Consider the following 8,995-nt stretch of genomic DNA (forward strand, 5'->3'; position numbering starts at 1 on the left):
GGAGAGAGTCAACTCTTCCTCTTCATGTGCGAGGCTTAGTCTCATCCAATTTAAGGTGCTGCACCGGGCCCACATGTCCGGGACTAGGATGAGTAGGTTCTTTGGGGGTGAGGACAGGTGCACCAGGTGTTCGGGGAGTCCAGCGAATCATACCCATATGTTCTGGGCATGCCCGGCACTGGAAGAATTCTGGAAGTGGGTGGCGGGGACGGTGTCGAGGGTGGTTGGATCCAGGGTCAAACCAGGGTGGGGACTCGCGATTTTTGGAGTTGCGGTGGAGCCGGGAGTGCAGGAGGCGAAAGAGGCCGGTGTCCTGGCCTTTACGTCCCTAGTAGCCCGGCGGAGGATCTTGCTGCAGTGGAAGGATGCGAGGCCCCCAAGTGGGGAGACCTGGATCAGTGACTTGGCCGGATTTATAACATTGAAGAAGGTCAAATTTGCCCTGAGAGGATCAATACAAGGGATCTATAAATGGTGGCAGCCTTTTCTGGACTTCCTGGCTCAAAGATAGGTACCTTGGTCAATAGCAGCAGCAACCCGGGGGTGGGGGGGAGGAGGGGGGGGGGGGGGGGGGGGTAAGGGGGGGGGGGGTGTTCCTTATTATAGTTTCTATTTTTTTTCTCTCTATGGTTATGCAACTTAACATTGTGTTAATTTAAGTTGTTAATATGTTGTGTTCATTGAGGAGGGGCGAATGTTTATGATTGCTATCATTATTTTTATTGTTGGTATTTTATTATGGTTCGATGTTGTTGTATAAATTCAAAATTTTTCAATAAAAATTATTTTAAAAAAAGATACTGACTAGGAACTGCAAGATCAAAGCTGGTGAGAAAGAGTCTGGGACTGTGGGATGAATATGAACATCCATCCCTGGAGTCAGATAGTATCACATACTGGTACGGTTAGTTAATCTTGGCACTAGCATGAGATATAACAGCTTGCCAGTCATGGAGACAATATGTGCAGCGACAGACAATGGGAATACCGGGCGACATAAACGGGACTTAGAACATAGAACATACAGTGCAGACGGAGGCCATTCGGCCCATCAAGTCTGCACCGACCCACTTAAGCCCTTACTTCCACCCTATCCCTGTAACCCAATAACCCCTCCTAACCTTTGTTTTGGTCACTAAGCCCAATTTAACATGGCCAATCCAGCTAACCTGCACGTCTTTGGATTGTGGGAGGAAACTGGAGCACCCAGAGACATGGGGAGAACGTGCAAACTCTGCACAGCCAGTGACCCAGCGGGGAATCAAACCTGGGACCCTGGTTCTGTGAAGCCACAGTGCTATCCACTTGTGCTACCATGTGCCCCACTGCTTAGCAACATATAGTGTTGGTTAAAGGGACTAGGGCTAGTCCCTTACCGAAAGGGGGTTTATAGGCATGGTACCTGGGGCAGAGGCACCTGCAATATATGTATGTGTGTTGAATGCCTATCAAACGCACAATCTATAGCCACAAAACTAATCACAAATACACAGTTATAATGCATACATACTAACTATAATTATACACACTTACTAACACATATACCATAATACACACTAACAATCCTATATAATCCTATAGTTCCGTCGATAGCTCAGTTGGTAGAGCAGAGGACTGTAGTGGTTATTCGCAGGAAATCCTTAGGTCGCTGGTTCAATTCCAGCTTGAAGGATACTTTGGGCGGCACGGTAGCACAGTGGTTAGCATTGTCACTTCACAGCTCCAAGGTCCCTGTTGGTGCGGAGTCTGCATGTTCTCCCCGTGTCTGTATGGGTTTCCTCTGGGAGCTCCAGTTTCCTCCCACAGTCCAAAGACGTGCAGGTTAGGTGAATTGGCCATGCTAAATTACCCTTAGTGCCCAAAAGGGGTTGGGTGGGGTTGCTGGGTTGCGGGTGTGCGGCGGAGTTGTGGGCTTAAGTGGGGTGCTCTTTCCAAGGGCCAGTGCAGGCTCGATGGGCCAAATGGCCTCCTTCTGCACTGTAAATTCTATGTTATATGTAAAACCTGCTTCCAAATGGAGCATAACAGGTTGTGAGGCACATTGGACTCACACTGAACAGGCTCATTCTGTTAGACAATCTTTATCAGCAGCTACCCTTACCGGAATGCTGCTTGTAACACAGATAAGGTAGTCCAAGTCTATAGGTATCCAGCGAACCCAAGGACAGCTGAGATTCCATCTGTTCTGGAGCAGCCCAGCGCTGCCTAGTATCTAATGTTTGTTATGGCAGAACAGAAAGGGTCTGGCAGCATTGGGACAGCCTGGGTCTGGCAGCAATGGGACTGTCTGAGTCTGGCAGCAATGGGACAGTCTGAGTCTGGCAGCAATGGGACAGTCTGGGTCTGGCAGCAATGGGACAGTCTGAGTCTGGCAGCAATGGGACAGTCTGGGTCTGGCAGCAATGGGACAGTCTGAGTCTGGCAGCAATGGGACAGTCTGAGTCTGGCAGCAATGGGACAGTCTGGGTCTGGCAGCAATGGGACAGTCTGAGTCTGGCAGCAATGGGACAGTCTGAGTCTGGCAGCAATGGGACAGTCTGAGTCTGGCAGCAATGGGACAGCCTGAGTCTGGCAGCAATGGGACAGTCTGAGTCTGGCAGACTGTCTGGGTCTGGCAACAATGGGACAGTCTGCGTCTGGCAGCAATGGGACAGTCTGAGTCTGGCAGCAGTAGGACAGTCTGAGTCTGGCAGCAATGGGACAGTCTGAGTCTGGCAGCAATGGGACAGTCTGGGTCTGGCAGCAATGGGACAGTCTGAGTCTGGCAGCAATGGGACAGTCTGAGTCTGGCAGCAATGGGACTGTCTGGGTCTGGCAGCAATGGGACAGTCTGAGTCTGGCAGCAATGGGACAGTCTGCGTCTGGCAGCAATGGGACAGTCTGGGTCTGGCAGCAATGGGACAGTCTGAGTCTGGCAGCAATGGGACAGTCTGAGTCTGGCAGCAATGGGACAGTCTGAGTCTGGCAGACTGTCTGGGTCTGGCAGCAATGGGACAGTCTGAGTCTGGCAGCAATGGGACAGTCTGAGTCTGGCAGCAATGGGACAGTCTGAGTCTGGCAGCAATGGGACAGTCTGAGTCTGGCAGCAATGGGACAGTCTGGGTCTGGCAGCAATGGGACAGTCTGAGTCTGGCAGCAATGGGACAGTCTGGGTCTGGCAGCAATGGGACCACCTGAGTCTGGCAGCAACGGGACTGTCTGGGTCTGGCAGCAGTGGGACAGTCTGAGTCTGGCAGCAATGGGACAGTCTGGGTCTGGCAGCAATGGGACAGTCTGGGTCTAGCAGCAATGGGACAGTCTGAGTCTGGCAGCAATGGGACAGTCTGAGTCTGGCAGCAATGGGACAGTCTGAGTCTGGTAGCAATGGGACAGTCTGAGTCTGGCAGCAATGGGACAGTCTGAGTTTGGCAGCAATGGGACAGTCTGAGTCTGGCAGCAATGGGACAGTCTGAGTCTGGCAGCAATGGGACAGTCTGGGTCTAGCAGCAATGGGACAGTCTGAGTCTGGCAGCAATGGGACAGTCTGGGTCTGGCAGCAATGGGACAGTCTGGGTCTGGCAGCAGTGGGACAGTCTGGGTCTGGCAGCAATGAGACAGTCTGAGTCTGGCAGCAATGGGACAGTCTGAGTCTGGCAGCAATGGGACAGTCTGAGTCTGGCAGCAATGGGACAGTCTGAGTCTGGCAGCAATGGGACAGTCTGAGTCTGGCAGCAATGGGACAGTCTGAGTCTGGCAGCATTGGGACAGTCTGAGTCTGGCAGCAATGGGACAGTCTGAGTCTGGCAGCAATGGGACAGTCTGGGTCTGGCAGCAATGGGACAGTCTGAGTCTGGCAGCAATGGGACAGTCTGGGTCTGGCAGCAATGGGACAGTCTGAGTCTGGCAGCAATGGGACAGTCTGAGTCTGGCAGCAATGGGACAGTCTGGGTCTGGCAGCAATGGGACAGTCTGAGTCTGGCAGCAATGGGACAGTCTGGGTCTGGCAGCAATGGGACAGTCTGGGTCTGGCAGCATTGGGACAGTCTGGGTCTGGCAGCAATGGGACAGTCTGAGTCTGGCAGCAATGGGACAGTCTGAGTCTGGCAGCAATGGGACAGTCTGAGTCTGGCAGCAATGGGACAGTCTGAGTCTGGCAGCAATGGGACTGTCTGGGTCTGGCAGCAATGGGACTGTCTGGGTCTGGCAGCAATGGGACAGTCTGGGTCTGGCAACAATGGGACAGACTGAGTCTGGCAGCAGTGGGACAGTCTGAGTCTGGCAGACTGTCTGGGTCTGGCAGCAATGGGACAGTCTGGGTCTGGCAGCAATGGGACAGTCTGAGTCTGGCAGCAATGGGACAGTCTGGGTCTGGCAGCAATGGGACAGTCTGGGTCTGGCAGCAATGGGACAGTCTGGGTCTGGCAGCAATGGGACAGTCTGAGTCTGGCAGCAATGGGACAGTCTGGGTCTGGCAGCAATGGGACAGTCTGAGTCTGGCAGCAATGGGACAGTCTGGGTCTGGCAGCAATGGGACAGTCTGAGTCTGGCAGCAATGGGACAGTCTGAGTCTGGCAGCAATGGGACAGTCTGGGTCTGGCAGCAATGGGACAGTCTGGGTCTGGCAGCAATGGGACAGTCTGGGTCTGGCAGCAATGGGACAGTCTGGGTCTGGCAGCAATGGGACAGCCTGAGTCTGGCAGCAATGGGACAGTCTGGGTCTGGCAGCAATGGGACAGTCTGAGTCTGGCAGCAATGGGACAGTCTGAGTCTGGCAGCAATGGGACAGTCTGAGTCTGGCAGCAATGGGACAGACTGAGTCTGGCAGGAATGGGACAGTCTGGGTCTGGCGGCAATGGGACAGTCTGGGTCTGGCAGCAATGGGACAGTCTGAGTCTGGCAGCAATGGGACAGTCTGAGTCTGGCAGCAATGGGACAGTCTGAGTCTGGCAGCAATGGGACAGTCTGAGTCTGGCAGCAATGGGACAGTCTGGGTCTGGCAGCAATGGGACAGTCTGGGTCTGGCAGCAATTGGACAGTCTGGGTCTGGCAGCAATGGGACAGTCTGAGTCTGGCAGCATTGGGACAGTCTGGGTCTGGCAGCAATGGGACAGTCTGAGTCTGGCAGCAATGGGACAGTCTGAGTCTGGCAGCAATGGGACTGTCTGGGTCTGGCAGCAATGGGACAGTCTGGGTCTGGCAGCAATGGGACAGTCTGAGTCTGGCAGCAATGGGACAGTCTGGGTCTGGCGGCAATGGGACAGTCTGAGTCTGGCAGCAATGGGACAGTCTGAGTCTGGCAGCAATGGGACAGTCTGAGTCTGGCGGCAATGGGACAGTCTGAGTCTGGCAGCAATGGGACAGTCTGGGTCTGGCGGCAATGGGACAGTCTGAGTCTGGCAGCAATGGGACAGTCTGAGTCTGGCGGCAATGGGACAGTCTGAGTCTGGCAGCAATGGGACAGTCTGGGTCTGGCGGCAATGGGACAGTCTGGGTCTGGCAGCAATGGGACTGTCTGAGTCTGGCAGCAATGGGACAGTCTGCGTCTGGCAGCAATGGGACAGTCTGGGTCTGGCAGCAATGGGACAGTCTGAGTCTGGCAGCAATGGGACAGACTGAGTCTGGCAGCAATGGGACAGTCTGGGTCTGGCAGACTGTCTGGGTCTGGCATCATTGGGACAGTCTGGGTCTGGCAGCAATGGGACAGTCTGGGTCTGGCAGCAATGGGACAGTCTGAGTCTGGCAGCAATGGGACAGTCTGGGTCTGGCAGCAATGGGACAGTCTGGGTCTGGCAGCAATGGGACAGTCTGGGTCTGGCAGCAATGGGACAGTCTGGGTCTGGCAGCAATGGGACAGTCTGGGTCTGGCAGCAATGGGACAGTCTGAGTCTGGCAGCAATGGGACAGTCTGGGTCTGGCAGCAATGGGACAGACTGAGTCTGGCAGCAATGGGACAGTCTGGGTCTGGCAGCATTGGGACAGTCTGGGTCTGGCAGCAATGGGACAGTCTGAGTCTGGCAGCAATGGGACAGTCTGAGTCTGGCAGCAATGGGACAGTCTGAGTCTGGCAGCAATGGGACAGTCTGGGTCTGGCAGCAATGGGACAGTCTGGGTCTGGCAGCAATGGGACAGTCTGGGTCTGGCAGCAATGGGACAGTCTGGGTCTGGCAGCAATGGGACAGTCTGAGTCTGGCAGCAATGGGACAGTCTGAGTCTGGCAGCAATGGGACAGTCTGAGTCTGGCAGCAATGGGACAGTCTGAGTCTGGCAGCAATGGGACAGTCTGAGTCTGGCAGCAATGGGACAGTCTGGGTCTGGCAGCAATGGGACAGTCTGAGTCTGGCAGCAATGGGACAGTCTGGGTCTGGCAGCAATGGGACAGTCTGGGTCTGGCAGCAATGGGACAGTCTGAGTCTGGCAGCAATGGGACAGTCTGAGTCTGGCAGCAATGGGACAGTCTGGGTCTGGCAGCAATGGGACAGTCTGGGTCTGGCAGCAATGGGACAGTCTGGGTCTGGCAGCAATGGGACAGTCTGGGTCTGGCAGCAATGGGACAGTCTGGGTCTGGCAGCAATGGGACAGTCTGGGTCTGGCAGCAATGGGACAGTCTGGGTCTGGCAGCAATGGGACAGTCTGGGTCTGGCAGCAATGGGACAGTCTGGGTCTGGCAGCAATGGGACAGTCTGGGTCTGGCAGCAATGGGACAGTCTGGGTCTGGCAGCAATGGGACAGTCTGAGTCTGGCAGACTGTCTGAGTCTGGCAGCAATGGGACAGTCTGAGTCTGGCAGCAATGGGACAGTCTGAGTCTGGCAGCAATGGGACAGTGTGAGTCTGGCAGCAATGGGACAGTCTGAGTCTGGCAGCAATGGGACAGTCTGAGTCTGGCAGCAATGGGACAGTCTGAGTCTGGCAGACTGTCTGAGTCTGGCAGCAATGGGACAGTCTGAGTCTGGCAGCATTGGGACAGTCTGAGTCTGGCAGCAATGGGACAGTCTGAGTCTGGCAGCAATGGGACAGTCTGGGTCTGGCAGCAATGGGATAGTCTGAGTCTGGCAGCAATGGGACAGTCTGAGTCTGGCAGCAATGGGACAGACTGAGTCTGGCAGGAATGGGACAGTCTGGGTCTGGCAGCAATGGGACAGTCTGAGTCTGGCTGCAATGGGACAGTCTGAGTCTGGCAGCAATGGGACAGTCTGAGTCTGGCAGCAATGGGACAGTCTGAGTCTGGCAGCAATGGGACAGTCTGAGTCTGGCAGCAGTGGGACAGTCTGAGTCTGGCAGCAATGGGACAGTCTGAGTCTGGCAGCAATGGGACAGTCTGGGTCTGGCAGCAATGGGACAGTCTGGGTCTGGCAGCAATGGGACAGTCTGAGTCTGGCAGCAATGGGACAGTCTGGGTCTGGCAGCAATGGGACAGTCTGGGTCTGGCAGCAATGGGACGGTCTGAGTCTGGCGGCAATGGGACAGTCTGAGTCTGGCACCAATGGGACAGTCTGAGTCTGGCAGCAATGGGACAGTCTGGGTCTGGCAGCAATGGGACAGTCTGAGTCTGGCAGCAATGGGACAGTCTGGGTCTGGCAGCAATGGGACAGTCTGGGTCTGGCAGCAATGGGACAGTCTGGGTTTGGCAGCAATGGGACAGCCTGGGTCTGGCAGCAATGGGACAGTCTGGGTCTGGCAGCAATGGGACAGTCTGAGTCTGGCAGCAATGGGACAGTCTGAGTCTGGCAGCAATGGGACAGTCTGGGTCTGGCAGCAATGGGACAGTCTGAGTCTGGCAGCAATGGGACAGTCTGGGTCTGGCAGCAATGGGACAGTCTGGGTCTGGCAGCAATGGGACAGTCTGAGTCTGGCAGCAATGGGACAGTCTGGGTCTGGCAGCAATGGGACAGACTGAGTCTGGCAGCAATGGGACAATCTGAGTCTGGCAGCAATGGGACTGTCTGGGTCTGGCGGCAATGGGACAGTCTGGGTCTGGCAGCAATGGGACAATCTGAGTCTGGCAGCAATGGGACAATCTGAGTCTGGCAGCAATGGGACTGTCTGGGTCTGGCGGCAATGGGACAGTCTGAGTCTGGCAGCAATGGGACGGTCTGAGTCTGGCAGCAATGGGACAGTCTGGGTCTGGCAGCAATGGGACAATCTGAGTCTGGCAGCAATGGGACTGTCTGGGTCTGGCAGCAGTGGAGAATCTGGGTCTCGCAGTAATTGGGGAGGTTTTATTTGGGTCTGACATTAGAAGGCACGGGCAATTATTAACGTTGTTAGTGTGGACCGGCTTCTTGACTTTCTATTCCAGATCTGCTAATTTCGTGGAAGACTTGCTGAGCAGCACTTGCTCAGCTAACCCCAGCCAGCTCGCAATACTGGCGCTCAGGAGACTGGCCCCAAGAATCAGGAATGCAGACTTCGGGAGACTCCTAGACGCAGTGGAGGCCATGAGGGATGCCCTGTCCCTCCGAGGGTCCCAGTGGGTCAGCCACAGCCATTGGGCAGCTGATGCGACCTTGGGTGAGGTGGCAGCAGCTTTGAGTGCCGGGAGTGTGACCAGGAGGACTGGCTTCCTGTGCCGGAAAAAGGTCAATGACGTACACCGTGCAGCACGAGTGAGTAGACACAACCCCTCCCCCATCCCTCCATCACGAGATCTTTTCGCCCCCACATGAGCATCCACACCCCAACTCTCCATGCGACCCCCAATCCTTCCTTCACTCCCCCTTCTCCCTCCCTGTTGGGAAGGTTGCAGAGCCATCGGTCGAGGCCTTCCCGATTGAAGGAGGTAGTGCCCAACTACTGCCAGTCGAGGCCGGGCTTTCAGAATGCCGGCTATCTCACTCATGCATTCCCCTTTAGCAGTGCGCAGGCCCGGAGCACAGCGAGGCTGATCGCTTGAGCTGACCCAGGAGCAGATTCTTTTTAAAATCGATACAGTTTTCCTGCCTGGAGCGGCGGCAGAGAGCAGGTCACGTGCCCCATACACCGACGTCATGTGTTCAGGCCGCGAGAGATTCCTCCATT

General features: G+C 55.4%; 1 non-coding gene across 1 annotated transcript; it reads left to right on the plus strand.

Moving 5' to 3' along the window:
* Positions 1-1,583: 1,583 nt before the first annotated feature.
* On the plus strand, positions 1,584-1,672 carry trnay-gua. The gene is given in 2 exon segments: positions 1,584-1,620; positions 1,637-1,672. It is a non-coding gene; the product is annotated as a tRNA-Tyr (tRNA).
* The last annotated feature ends 7,323 nt before the right edge of the window (positions 1,673-8,995 follow it).

Source organism: Scyliorhinus canicula, chromosome 10 (genome assembly GCF_902713615.1).
Source record: "Scyliorhinus canicula chromosome 10, sScyCan1.1, whole genome shotgun sequence".
NCBI classification, from domain to species: domain Eukaryota; kingdom Metazoa; phylum Chordata; class Chondrichthyes; order Carcharhiniformes; family Scyliorhinidae; genus Scyliorhinus; species Scyliorhinus canicula.